A 13,422-nucleotide genomic window follows, 5' to 3' on the forward strand; every position below is an offset into this window, starting at 1 on the left:
TCGGGGACCCGGTGTGGGGGGGACGGGAGGGGACTTGGGCCGGGAGGGGACCCGGCGGGGGCCGCAGGAAGGAATCTGGGGTAGGAGGGGACCAGAGCCGTGAGGGGATTCGGGCTGGGAAGGAACCTAGCAGGCGGCGCGGGAGGGGATCCGGCCGGGGGGTGTGTGGGAGGGGATCCAGCCTGGGGGTGCTGGCGGGGATCAGGGCCGGGCGCAGGGTGTCCACAGCCGGAGCTGAAGCCGCCGCCTCAGCGCGGACAGCGGAAGTTCCGCCCCCGCCCTCCAGATCGGACCCGCAGGCTCCCCGCCTCCTATCAAGGCCCGGCCCCTAGTTTCTCCTTACCCTCGTCACCTGGAAGCCCCGCCCCCATCCTGTCCGCCGGACACCCCGCCCCCTAGAGGCCCCCGCGGCGCGCCCAGTTTCCCGCCCCTGGAGGTCCCGCCTCGAAGCGCCGCTCCGTCCCCTGGGCGCTCCCATTCACCCGGAGGCCCCGCCCCATAGGCGCGCACTCCGGCCCGGTCCTGAGACCCGTCTCCGCCCCTGGAGACCACGCCCCGGCCGCCTCGCCCCTGGAGGTCCCGCCCCTCCCCGGGCCCCTTCCCCAGGGCTGCGACCGCCCTAGGGCCCCGCCCCCGGATCCGCCCCGCCTCGGCCCCGCCCATGGCCACGCCCTCCCGACCCTCCTTCGGCCCCGCCCCTCGGCCCCGCCCCCGGTCCCATCCGGCCCCTCACCTAGGCCCCGCCCCTCCCCCGCCCCTCCCCAGGGCCAGCCCCGCCCCCGTCCCTGACCCCGCCCTCCACTGGCCCCTCCCCCGGTCCCGCCCCCGTCCCTGACCCCGCCCTCCCCTGGCCCCTCCCCCCGGCCCCGCTCCCGTCCCTGACCCCCGCCCTCCCCTGGCCCCCCCCCCCGGGCCCCGCCCCTCCCCGGGCGGCGGCGCGGCGGCGACCGTTGGGCGCGAGGGCGGAGCGGATCGCGGCCGGCGAGCTAGCGGCCGGTAGGTTCGGGCGGGCGCGGGGCCACCTCGCCTCCGCTTTCTTTCTTCTCTAGGCGCGCGCTCGCCCCCGCGGTCCGGCCCCGCCAGCGCGGCCGAGGGTGTGGGGCGGCCGGCCGGGTCAGCTCTTCGGGCCCCGGAGCCCCGCGCCGCCGGCCACGCTCCTTTTGTTCGCGGGCCCGGCTCCGGACCCCGCCCGGGCCGCGTGTGGGGCGCTGCGGGGCTGGCGCGGCCGTCGGCGGGCAGGAGGGGCCGGGGCCGGGGCCGCGCGGCGGGCCTGCTGTGCCCCGCGTTCGCTCGGACCTCGGCCGGAGCCCGGGGCCTTGGGCCGCGTCGAGACGGGGTCCTGACTTTCCTGTCCGTCCGTCCCGCCGGGCGGCCGCATCATGTGGCAGAGGCTGTCCCCAGAGACCCCAACTCTGGACATTAACTGCAGCAACGTCCGTGCAGCCGCCACACCGGTTTCCCGTTCCAGACTCCTCAGTTCGGGGGTGGTGGGTGTAGACAGAGCGGCCCCAGAGTTGTGGGGTGCACACAGAGCGGCCCCGGAGTTGTGGGGTGCACACAGAGCGGCCCCGGAGTTCTGGGGTGCGGACAGAGCATTTTACATTTTCTTTGAATTTGGTGGAATTCCTGTGAACATTTTACTTTCTAATTAGCGCTTGTATGAGTTTTCTGTGGCTGCGGTATCAGATTACCACCAATTTAGTGGCTTAAACAACAGAAATTTATCCCCCCGGGTCTGGAGGCTAGAAGTCCACAATGGGTCTCACGGGGCTGGACCGAGACGAAGCATGTGAAGCATCACGTTGCCCTGGCTCCCCGTGCTTCCGTCCTCGCTTCCTCTCTTCCTCTCCTGACCTCCAGTCTCCCCTGCCTCCCTCACGTGAGGACCCTGATTGCATTCAGGGCCCACCAGGATCGTCTCCCATCTCAGGACCCTTAATGTGATCACACTTGCAAAGTCCCTGTTGCTTATGAGGTGACGTTCACAGTTCCAGGGGCTAGGACCTGATGTCTTTGGGCCCCCCCCTGCAGCCTCCCACAGTGCTCCTGACTTTATGTTTGGAAGGACTGGTTTTTCCTTCTGTGCTGAGGCGGAGCCGGCTCACTCACCTTCCCTGGGTGGGGCAGATCTGTCCCAGGGGCTGCTGCTGCTCCTGTGTCTGGAAAGGCCTCGTGGATTCCCTGCCCTGGAGGAGAGGCTGGAGCCATCCTGGAGAAAGGCGTCCCGGGAAAGAAGATAAGCCTTGCAGGAGTTCTAGTCCGGTAGATCACTTGTCCTTTACTTTTGCGGGGAATGGTCACCAGCTCCTTGGCAACCTGATAAAAACTATAGTCTCTCTTCCAAAGTGTATTCTACACATGCAATTTTAATACAGACACAAGGTTGCCTGTGATTTTTCAGGGGGTTCACTATTCCAGAAGTTCACCAGATGCATCCAGGAAGGATAGAGTATGCTCCAGGCAGAGAACTCTTGTGTTAGAGCTTTCCCAAAGAAAACATGTAGTTTGTCCTGTTTTTCTTCCCTCTCTCCTTTCCAATGGCCTTGCTGTCCCCAACCCTGTAATCAGATGATATTCTGATGTGTGTTCTTCCTCATCTTTTTCCTTGTTCACACAGTCATTTATTGAGACACAAACATACAGACACAGATACATACACAGACACACTTACACACCATACTACTTATATATCTTTTTCTATATTTTATTTTTGTCCCTTAGCAGTGGTCTTGGTCATCCTTCCAGGACACGAGATGAAGAGCTAACTGTACTGATTAAAAAGTCAGAGAGTGGGCATTCTCCTGTCCTGTTTCTACCCGTCTCCCAGAGGCAGTCATCCTAAGTGTTCTGTTTTCTCAGGGGTTTATTGCTGTTTAAGCTGCTGTTTTAAAATGTATGTATTTTAGACATCATCTTTTGACTTTTCTCAAAGGTGCGGAGGACGCTTTAGCCCTCCTCTCTACCCCGCCACTGCTTCCTTTCCCTCCATTTCCCAACTTAATCATATCATCTTCTGTTGGTTAAGCCAGTGGTCATTGCTTACCTTTTTATGATGCTCAGAATTGTTCCTTACTGAACCACGTGGTGCAATCGAGCGCAGCTCCTTTCTCGTCCAGCCCTAGCAAAAACCTCTTTTTCCTTATATCCAGCCCATGTCCCCCGAACCCCTGTTGCAGTGGTGGTGGTTGTTGGGAGACCTCTCCCAGAGCCCTGCTTCCCGCCCCAGTCTGTTCTGGTCCCCACAAGACCCAGGATTTTCCCGGGCCCTTCTCCCCTGTGTGGGCCCTGCTCTCTGACCCCTCTGTTCTCTATCTGGGCTCACTCCTTATTTTGTTGAAGTCCATACTATTGATGACTAAGAAATGTTACATTAATTTTTCTTTTGTCTGTGATTTTGAAAATATCTTTCCTTTACTCTTCAGTTAACTTTCAGTTTAGCTGGGTATAGAATTCTACTGAAAAGTGTTTTCTCAGGATTTGAAGATATTGCTTCTCTGTATTTAGTTTCCAGCACTGGTGGGAAGTCTGCTGCTGTCCTGACTCAGTTCTCCATACATGAGCTGGCCCCAGGGAGCTCCTAGGAGCTGCTCTTGTTCCCCCGTGTTCTCATCTCTCATCTGAACTGGGCCCCTGCAGTCTGAGGACTGATGTTTTGTGTTGTTAATCAGATAACTTTCTGTCTTTCACTTTTGTGTCCTCTCTTTCCGGAACTGGTTTAATTTGGAGGTTGGACCTCCTGCGCTGACCGTCTGATTCCCTATCTTTTCTCTCCTCTTGTCGATCTCTTTGATGTTCTGCTCTTGGGAGATTGCTTTGCATTGTCTTCCAGCCCTCCCGTTAGTTGTTTTATTTCTGTTATCCTTTTTATTTTTCAAAAGTTCTTTCTTATTCTGATTTCTCTTTTCTGGTTTTTTTTTTTTTTTTTTTTGGTGAGGAAGATTGGCTCTGAGCTAACATCCATTGCCAATTTTCCTCTTTTTGCTGAGGAGGATTAGCCCTAAGCTAACATCTGTGCCCATCTTCCTCTACTTTGTATGTGGGATGCTGCCACAGCACGGCTTGATGAGTGGTGTGTAGGTCCGCGCCCAGAATGCGAACCTGCGCACCCCAGGCCGCCACAGTGGAGTGTGGGAACTCAACCAGTATGCCACCGGGCTGGCCCCCTGTTCTGTTTTTAAAAATAACAGCTTGTTATTCATTTAGAGATGCAAGATCTTGTCATTTAGAAGATAATTGAGTTTTTATTGTTTTCTTCTCTTTTTTTTTTCTTTTTTTTCAGTTTTTCTCTAGGCTGTATCCTCCTTGAGATCAGAGATTTTTTTTCTCAGTATTATTCATGGCTGAATTTAAACACCTAAAGTTGTGCCTGGCACATAAAGGGAACACTATATAGTGTTCATGTCTCCTATATTATTACTGATTTTGTTGGGGGCGTGTTCTGGTTGTTCTAACATTTGCTAAGAAAGATGTTAAAATCTCCAACATTGACTGTGGATTTGTCTGTTTCTGCCTTTAGTTCTTTCAGGTTTGGTTTGTGTATTTGAAGCCCTGTTATTAGGCTCGTACGTGTTTATGATGATTCTGTCTTCCTGGTGAATGGAGCTTTTGTCTAGAAGTCTCTTTTGTCTGGTGTGAAGACAGCTCCTCCAGCTTTCTCACGTTTATTGTTTGCATGGTAAAGCTTTTCCATTCTTTTACTCTCAGCTTATTTGCGTCCTATTTATTTATTTATTTATTTATTTATTTATTTGTGAGGAAGATCAGCCCAGAGCTAACATCCATGCTAATCCTCCTCTTTTTGCTGAGGAAGACTGACCCTGAGCTAACATCTATTGCCAATCCTCCTCTTTTTTTTTTTTTTGCCCCAAAACCCCAGTAGATAGTTGCATGTCATAGTTGCACATCCTTCTAGTTGCTGTATGTGGGATGCGGCCTCAGCATGGCTGGAGAAGCGGTGCGTCGGTGCACGCCCGGGATCCGAACCCGTGCCGCCAGTAGCGGAACGTGCGCACTTAACCGCTAAGCCATGGGGCCGGCCCCAGCGTCCTTATATTTAAAGTCATCTTATAAAGCCAGTCAGATAGTTTCTGGTTTTGAATGTGAGTGTTTTGTCCATTTACATTTTTTAGTGTTTAAATATCCCCCAAATTGAAGACTTTTTTATTAGCTAATAAATGAACAATAAACACAGATTTTTCCAAAGCAGCTTGGAGGAGTGGGCCATAAATAATATTTGGAATATTCTTAAATCTAATTTTTGAAAAGTGTTCGTTATGGAAAATGTTGGAATAGATACAGAGTGAACATAAGAGTGTGATCAGCTCCCACGTACCTGTCACTCGGCCGTAGCAGTGTCCACGTGCTGTCGCTCTTGTGTCATCTGCTCCACTCATTCCTCCCTCGTCTCATTGCAGAGTTTTTCTTCTGGTTCACGTGGATATTAGCGTGGCTGATTTGTGTCTGCTGCTCTGTTTTCTACTTGTTCTATTTTTTGTTGTTGTTGCTGCTCTTCATTTTTACCTTTTCTGTCTGGTTTGGGTTAACTGAATATATACATGTGTGTGTGTACATACATATATAATAATACCTACATAAATATCATATATATATGCACATATATTTTTTAGTATTCCATTTAAATTCCTCTGTTGACTTTTCAGCTATACCTCTTTGCATTATTTTTTGTAGTCTAAAATGTGTATCTTAACTTACTGCAGTCTGTTCAGAGTTAATTTTGTAATGCTTTACATAAAATTTGTGAATTTTGTAATAATAATAAAAGTTCCATTTGCCTCCTCCACTTTGAGCTATTGTCATTCGTACTATATCTACATATGTTATAAACCACACAACACAGTGTTAGAATTTTTGCTTTAAAATGTCATAGGTATTTTAAAGAATTAAGAGAAGAAAAACAATATTGAATAATACTTACCCACATATTCACCATTTCTGGTGTGCTTCATTCCTTCTTATAGATTTGAGTTTCCATCTGGTATCATTTCTCTTCAGCTTGAAATGCTTCCTTTAACGTTTCTTGCCTGTTAATGACAAATTCTCCCAGTTTTCATTTGTCTGATCTGTCTTTATTTTCTTTCAATTTTAAAGTATCTTTTCACTAGATATAGATTTCTGTGTTGCCAGTTTTTTTCGCAGCCCTCTGACTCTGTCTTTACAGTGTCTTCTGGCTGCCGTTGTTAGTAATGAGAAGTTAGCTCTTGTTGTAGCCGCACTGTCACTGTGTGCTGTGTGGTGACACTGCTCTCTGGCTCTTCTCTTTGCCTTTGGCTTTCAGTAGTTGGACCGTGATGTGCCTAGGAGGGCTTTCTTTGTATGTATCCTGCTCAGGGTTTGTTGAGCTTCTTGGATATGTTTATAATTTTTCACCAAGTTTGCGAAAAATTTGGTCATTGTTTCTTCAAATATTTTTTCTGCCCCATTTGTTCTCTTCTTATTTTGGTACTGCTATTACATTTATGGTTGATCTTTGATATTGTCCTACAGGGCATTCAGGCCCTGTCCATTTTAGAAATAGTTTTTGTCTGTTTTTTGTATTGGATCATTTCTATTGATCTGTCTTCAAGTTACCTCATCCTTTCTTCTGTCTCCAGTGTACTCTTAAGTTTATTTGGTGAGTTTTCAAATTTCAGTTACTGTAGTTTTTATTTCTAGAATATCCAGTTGCTTTTTTATAGTTTCCATTTCTCTACTGAGATATGCCATCTGCTTATTGTGACCATATTTTCCATTAAATCCTTGAACATACTATATTAGCTGCCTTAAAGTTCTTCTCTGCGGATTTCAGCGCCTGGGTTATCTCAGGATCGGTTTCTGTTGACTTCTTTTTCTCTTGACTGTGGGGCATGTCTTCCTGATTCTTTGAACATCTAGTAATGTTTGATTGTGTACTGGACATTGTGGCTGATCCCTTGCAGTATTGTTTTTTCTGAAGAGTGTTGATTTTTGTTCTGGAGGTTAATTTTTCTAGGCTCAAACTGAAGTCTCTACTGTGACCTCTGTGTGGCGTGCTCAGCCTGCCACTGCCTCCTCCTGCTCTTTGGAGTCTGCCTGTGCCTGGACAGTTCAGGGCCTGTCCAAGGGCCTGGGCAGTGTATGAACAGATTTCAGGGCTTCCTCTCTCCCCAGCCTCCTTTCTGAGATATTGAGATGTCCCCCTCACTTCCTAGTCACCCTGCCACGCCCAGACTCCACTCTCTGACTCGAAGCTGAGAGGACTGCGACTTTCCAGCTGAGCTCCACTCATTTGTATAGATGCATGTCTTACCCAGTGCAGCCCTCTTCTCTTAGGGGATAACTCCCCTCTGTTTCCTGCTTGCTTTTCATAGCTCTCCAGTACCTTCAAATAATTGGTTTTTATATTTTGTGCCTGGTTGGAACTTGATTTAGCAGCATGGGAGAATGCGTGAGCTTTTTCACTTCACTAGTAGACTTCCTGGCACTTTGATTAGTAGCCAGGCATTGATCTTGGGGTTTACTTGTTTTTCATCTAGAGAATCAAGTAATCAGGGAGTAAGCCACTGTAGCCTGCAAGAAAGCTTTTCCTTGACAAATCATGGAAAAAATAAAGCCCAGGGCTGGCTCTTCTAAGTGTTAGCCCAGACACGTGCCTTTTTTAGATACGTATAGGAATTTGAAGAGCATGGTGGCAGTAGAGGCTTTGCATTCTACGTCATCTTCCTCTGATGGGAGCCACTTAGGGATCAGGCCCGAGGGTTGTTTTTCTTTGACCCCCCCAGAGGTGGGTGATCCCTGGGCCTGGTGCGAGTTTGCTAGGCGTAGGGCTCCTCCTGTGGGGTGAGAGACAAAGATGCACATCACTGCCTTTTGGTGCTATATTCTTCACCCCACCTCCATTATCTAGTTTGACCTTGGGCAAACTACTTTTCTGTGCCGCAGTTTCTATCTGTAAAATAGGGGTAATGAGGCTGTTGTGAGGATTAACTAGGATGGTATGTCTAAAATGGTGGGAACTGTGTCTGACACAGGATGTTCTCGGTAGCATTAGCGATGGTGCTCAGGATGTCTCGTCCAGGCCTGCAGTGTTGTTGCCGTGAGTGGGTATGTGCCTTTGGAAGTACCTGGGTGGGCAGCTTAGACCTTCATTTAGCACATCTATCTCAAGACCATACTACGGGCCAGGCTGTGGGCTCCGTGGCTCCTCCTGAGCATAGTCCAGCAGAGCCAAGTCTGGGACACATTTTCCCAGGGAGGCATTTGGGCAAATTGGGGTGCCCAGACTGCCCTGCTTGCCAGAGCCCTGCATCCCTAGTTGCCTGGAGTCCAAACAGATGCACGGTTCTGTGGAGTTAAGCAGTTAGCAGCCAGTCAGCTTCCTCACTGTGAGGGTGGGGCAGTTGGGCCCCAGCAGGAGGAGGGTTCCCTGGGCCCACCCCTGTTTAGTTTGCTATGGCTGTTGTAACAAAGCACCACAAACTGGGTGGCTTAAAACAGCAGAAATGTGTTCTCTCCCAGTTCTGGAGGCCAGAAGTCTAAATCAAGGTGTGGGCATGGCCGTGCTCCCTCTGAGGCTCTAGGGGAGGCTCCTTCCTGCCTCTTCCAGCTTCTGGGGCTGCCAGCAGTCATGGGCTTGTGGCCGAATGGCTCCAATCTCTGCCTCTGTCTTCAGGTGGCCTTCTCCCTGGTGTCTGAGCTTCCCCCTGCACTCCCTCTTATAAGGATACTTGTGATTGCATTTCGGGCCCACCTGAATAATCCAGGATCATCACCCCATCTCAAAATCCTTAACTTAATCCTATCTGCCAAGATCCTTTCTAAAATAAGGTCACATTTCCAGGTGTTGGGGATTAGGCCCTGACCTCTTTGGGGCCACTGTTCAGCCTAAGACACCCTGCCGGGACCTGGGGTGAGGAGCCATGTGGGGTCGTGAGGCGGGATGGGGCCTCCTGCTCACATGACCTCCTCTGGCCACCCTGCCTCTGTTGCTTCTGAATGGGGTCTGTCCCCGGCCGCCCTGTGGGCAGGACTGAGGCTCGCACCTTCTCCTCACACGCTCCATGCTAAAGGGGACACCCAGGACTTCGTGCATTTGCAGATTCTCTTGTCTTCCCCAGAGTAACTGGAAAGACACAGAGAGCAGAAAGAGTGCCTTCAGCCTTAGTGAAAGACTAGACAAAGGACAATACAGCGCTCTGCTCCATTGCTGTTTCCTCCGAATCCCATAGGGAGTGACCAAATTCCTGTGTGGGTAGGGGATCTCATGGAGGCCTGAAATAAGACCCATTTGTTGATGAGGAAAATTGTCCTCAGTCTTTCCTGCGCGTTTGGGGGTGCGGTGAGGAGGCAGGTGAGGGCAGGGGATGGAGTGAGGCCGGGGTCAGGCAGGGCAGGGGACCCAGGGCTTGGCCTGCCCCCTCCTGTCCTTGGTCTGCCCCCTCCTGTCCTTGGTCTGCCCCTTTCGGGAGGGGTGATGGGGGTAATGGGAGACAGCCGGGCTCCGGCAAGGAGGAGCTCAGGGAGACTGAATCGGGCCGTGAGTGCTGCAGCACAGCCCTGCAGGAAACGCAGCCTCATCGGTCCCTTCGTAGATTTGCTGGATAAAGTATGCTGTGCAATATTTATGCTAACCGTTATTCATCTTTTATCTGAAATTCAAATTTAACTGTATTTTTACTTGCTGAATCCAGCAATTCTATTTACAGTCCCACTTTGCCCAGGTTTAAAAACCACAAACAGAAATAAATATTAAGTTGAGATAAAAAGGGAAAGTCAAATAATAATGGGAATGGAAAATTGGGATGGTTTAACGTTCAGTATTTCAAGATTATTGAGCTAGAATTTGTTTCTGGAATCAGAAAACGCCCCGCGGTTCAGTCAGCTATAGATCCTGGCAGGGGGTATCTGCAGCTTGTCCTCCTTCCTTTTCCCGAAGTTTGGTAATCACCAGGCTGGTGCCCGGAGCAAGCCGGGAGCTCTCGGGCGGGGCTGCCCGCTGACTGACTCTTTGAGCCCCCTTGGGCTCAGTCCTGGCAGTGTGGGGCTGGGTGGGAGCAAGGTGGGGCTTGGCTCCTGGCCTTTGTCTGAGCTTCTGGTTGGTGCCGTGCTTCCGCACAGTTAGGATTTCTGGAGTTCACAACCTGTGTGTATCTTACCTCTGTGGCAGGTGGACCCTGAGCTGATAGTTCCTTCCAGCTTCTTATGCTGCCAGGCTCTACTTCTCTGCTCACAGATTGGGGTCCTCCTGCCCCTCACAGTGCTTCCCCTCAAACCTGTCTCTTGTCCTGATGCCTGCATGTGTACTGAGAGCGTGTGTACCCACAGCCTGCGTGTGTACTCAGAGTGTGTGTACCCACAGCCTGCCTGTATACTCAAGAGGGTGTGTACCCATAGCCTGCATGTGTACTCAGAGTGTGTGAACCCACAGCCCGCCTGTACACTCAGAGTGTGTGAACCCACAGCCTGCATGTGTACTCAGAGTGTGTGTACCCAAAGCCTGCCTGTACGCTCAGAGTGTACGTACCCACAGCCCTCATGTATACTCAAAATGTGTGAACCCACAGGCCGCATATGTACTCAGAGTGTGTGAACACAGAGCCCACATGTGTACCCAGAGCCTGTGTGTGTACCAATGCCTGTGTGTGTGCCCACAGCACTACCTTAGACAAGGAAGGCTGTGTGGTGAGAAGCGAGGGGCTGATGAATGAATGGCAGACACAGCCGGAGAGTGGGGCCTACTGGTCTGGTTGGGGGGTTGGTGAGGATTGGAGAAGTTGGAGGGGTTCTCAAGGAGGAGGTGGGGTCTGAGCTGAGCCAAGGAGCAGTGGAGGGAGGGAGAGAGGGTATGTTCATGGGAGAGTAATTTCTCACATGGAGTCAGGACTGTGGATGCCCTCCTGTGTGTCTCCCGGACCTTCCGTGTGTGGTGGCATTGGCCTGTTGAGTTGTCTTTTCTCCCAGGGGCAGCTAGCCCTGGGAGGACAGGGCCATCACTGGTCTCTTGTTTGTAATTGTCTACCCGGTGCTGCTGTGGAAGCCACTTGACAGTTATTGAGTGAATGAATGAGTGAGCAAATGAATGAGTGAGCAGGAAAATCGTGGGGCAATGAGGATGGATCTGCCTGAGGTGGACGTTGAGTTTTGGGCTGGGACCCAGTGAGGGAGGCCTTGGAAGGCAGGCTGGGGGGTTAAGGCTGGATCCTGTGAGAGCAGGGGAGCATCACGCGGTCGAGCAGGGTGACGTGCTGGGAAAGCGAGTTGGCATTAGGAGTGCAGCAGGAGGCGTGGTGCGAGCAGGAGAGGGAGCGAGCTGAGCGCTGGACCTCTGGCCTGCCTGGTGGCAGGGACAGCAGGGTGCTGGCAGGCCCCCCAGCCAGCCTCTCCTCCTCGCCCTGTCTCCTGCTCCCTATCTTCGCTGCGATCACCGCCATCTCCCACCTGGGTATCTGGCCGCCTTCCTTCTGCTGAGCTGCTGCTTTCCTTAATTGAGACCTTTCTTAAATTCCTTCGTGGGTAGAAAGTTCTTAATGTGAACAAAAAGTTACTTCAAAATGCACCTACCTCGGTATCTTTGTTAAGCACAACACATTGGAGAGTACACTAGTCCCCCCTTATTCATGGGGGGTACGTTCCAAGACCCCCAGTGATGCCTGAAACCACAGATGGTACCGAACCCTGTATATACTATGTGTTTTCGTATGCGTATGTACCTATGATAAAGTTTAATTTATAAATTAGGCACAGTGAGAGACAACAATAACTAAGAATAAAACAACAATTATAACAGTATACTGTAGTAAAAGTTACCATTGATCTTAACAGCCTCAGCATTTGATTTTTTTTCTTTCCTTATTAAGTTGAGAACTTTCACCTTTTCACTTAAAAGAAGCACTTTGCGCTTCTCTTCAGCATATCCGAATTGCCAGCGTCACTACTCTTGCGCTGTAGGGTCATTATTAAGTAAAATAAGGGTGATGTGAACACAAGCACTGTGATACCGTGACAGTCGCTCTGATAACCAAAATGGCTACTAAGTGACTAACAGGCAGGTGGCGTGTACATCGTGGATCCTCTGGACAAAGGGATGGTTCATGTCCTGGAGGCGATGGCGTGAGATTTCATCACACTACTCAGAATGGTACGCAGTTTAAAACTTATGAATTTTTTATTTCTGGAATTTTTCATTTAGTATTTTTGGACCAGAGTTGATCGAGGGTAACTGAAACAGCAGAAAGCTAAACTGCGGATAAGGGGGGGCTGTCTGTAATGCAAAGTGACAGGAAAGAGTCCCTGGGTCAGGCCAGTGACTGGGGCCCCGTGTGTGATTGGGAGATGGTTCTTCTGGACCTGGGTGCCTGATTCGCAATGTATGAGTCTTTTGAGTCCCTTGAGACTGCAGGTGGTCTGTGTCATCCTCAGGGCATTGTGTGAACCCAGCCAATCGTTGGAGGTCTTAGATTTTTCTTTCTTTCTTTTAGATGAGAGAGCTTGTGAACATTTGTTTCTCTTCATTGGTTATCCTATGGATTTTGCTTGATGTAAACTTTACATTACAAAGGAGGAGAATCACTCAGAAAGATACAATATATTAATACTTTTGAACCAGAAAAATGGACCTTTGTAATTTAAAATAATATCTTTTCTGCTAAATCTAGACTTTCTTCTGCATTAAAAAAAGGGAAAGCGCTAGGTTAGCGATGCTGCTTGGTGTCAGGCCTTCTCCTGTGCGGGGACTCTGGGAACCAGCGATGAAATATTCAGGCAGTGGTGTAGGTATCCTGTTCCCACAGGCTCTTCTGTTCTGAGGCTTTGGGCGCTTGCGGGGTCCATGGGTCTCCCTTCCTTTGGGGGCAGTCCCTCCTTCTTCTGTAGCCTGAGCTGTCCTGGGGGGCCGGAGAGGTGAGGGGAGCTAAGCTGCGTTTGTCCTCCTGGGCCTGGGTTCCTCCCCACCCCGTGTATGATGGCTCGCTGCTGTAAAAATGCACATGTAATGTGTTCTCTTGAAGGAAGAAGGAGCCAGATGAATTTAAAGCTAGGGTTTTAAACTTTATTTATGTGGTAAGTGTGACATTAGTGTAAATGTATTTCTTCAACTTTATATTATTTTTGGAATTCCATTTCCTTTTAACATTATTAGACTGTGAGTAATAATTGTGTGTACATTCTTCTGATGTTTTCACAGAAATGAAATGTTCTTAAAGTTGCCAGTCTTTAATTTCTTCTCTCCCTTTCTTATTTCTTTCTCCTCTTTCCTGATTATTTATATTTGTTGTATTTCCTAATTCCAAGAGCTGCTTTACTGTTTGAGTAAATTCTTGTCTCCATCCCTAATTGCTGTGTGGCGGCTCAGCAATGAACTGACTCTTCCTAACGGAGACTGACTGGGAAGGCAGAAGAGAGCGTCCTCCTGGGGACCAGAACCCAGGCATCAGATACGTGTCCCTGCAG

General features: G+C 50.1%; 1 protein-coding gene across 6 annotated transcripts in view; it reads left to right on the top strand.

Annotated features, from left to right (window-relative positions):
- Window positions 1-915: 915 nt before the first annotated feature.
- Window positions 916-13,422, top strand: part of RGS12 (regulator of G protein signaling 12) — a 131,729-nt gene continuing 119,222 nt past the window's right edge. For 5 of the 6 annotated variants that reach the window (XM_087434846.1, XM_087434851.1, XM_087434849.1 and 2 more), the window contains exon 1: window positions 916-996. The gene's annotated coding sequence lies outside the window, so the exon portion shown is untranslated. Of the gene's footprint in view, window positions 997-1,317; window positions 2,263-13,422 lie in introns of those variants that run through there. The other variant, XM_087434848.1, reaches the window with a different exon arrangement.

This window comes from Ceratotherium simum, chromosome 8 (genome assembly GCF_057802395.1).
Source record: "Ceratotherium simum simum isolate JZ-2026a chromosome 8, ASM5780239v1, whole genome shotgun sequence".
Taxonomy (NCBI): domain Eukaryota; kingdom Metazoa; phylum Chordata; class Mammalia; order Perissodactyla; family Rhinocerotidae; genus Ceratotherium; species Ceratotherium simum.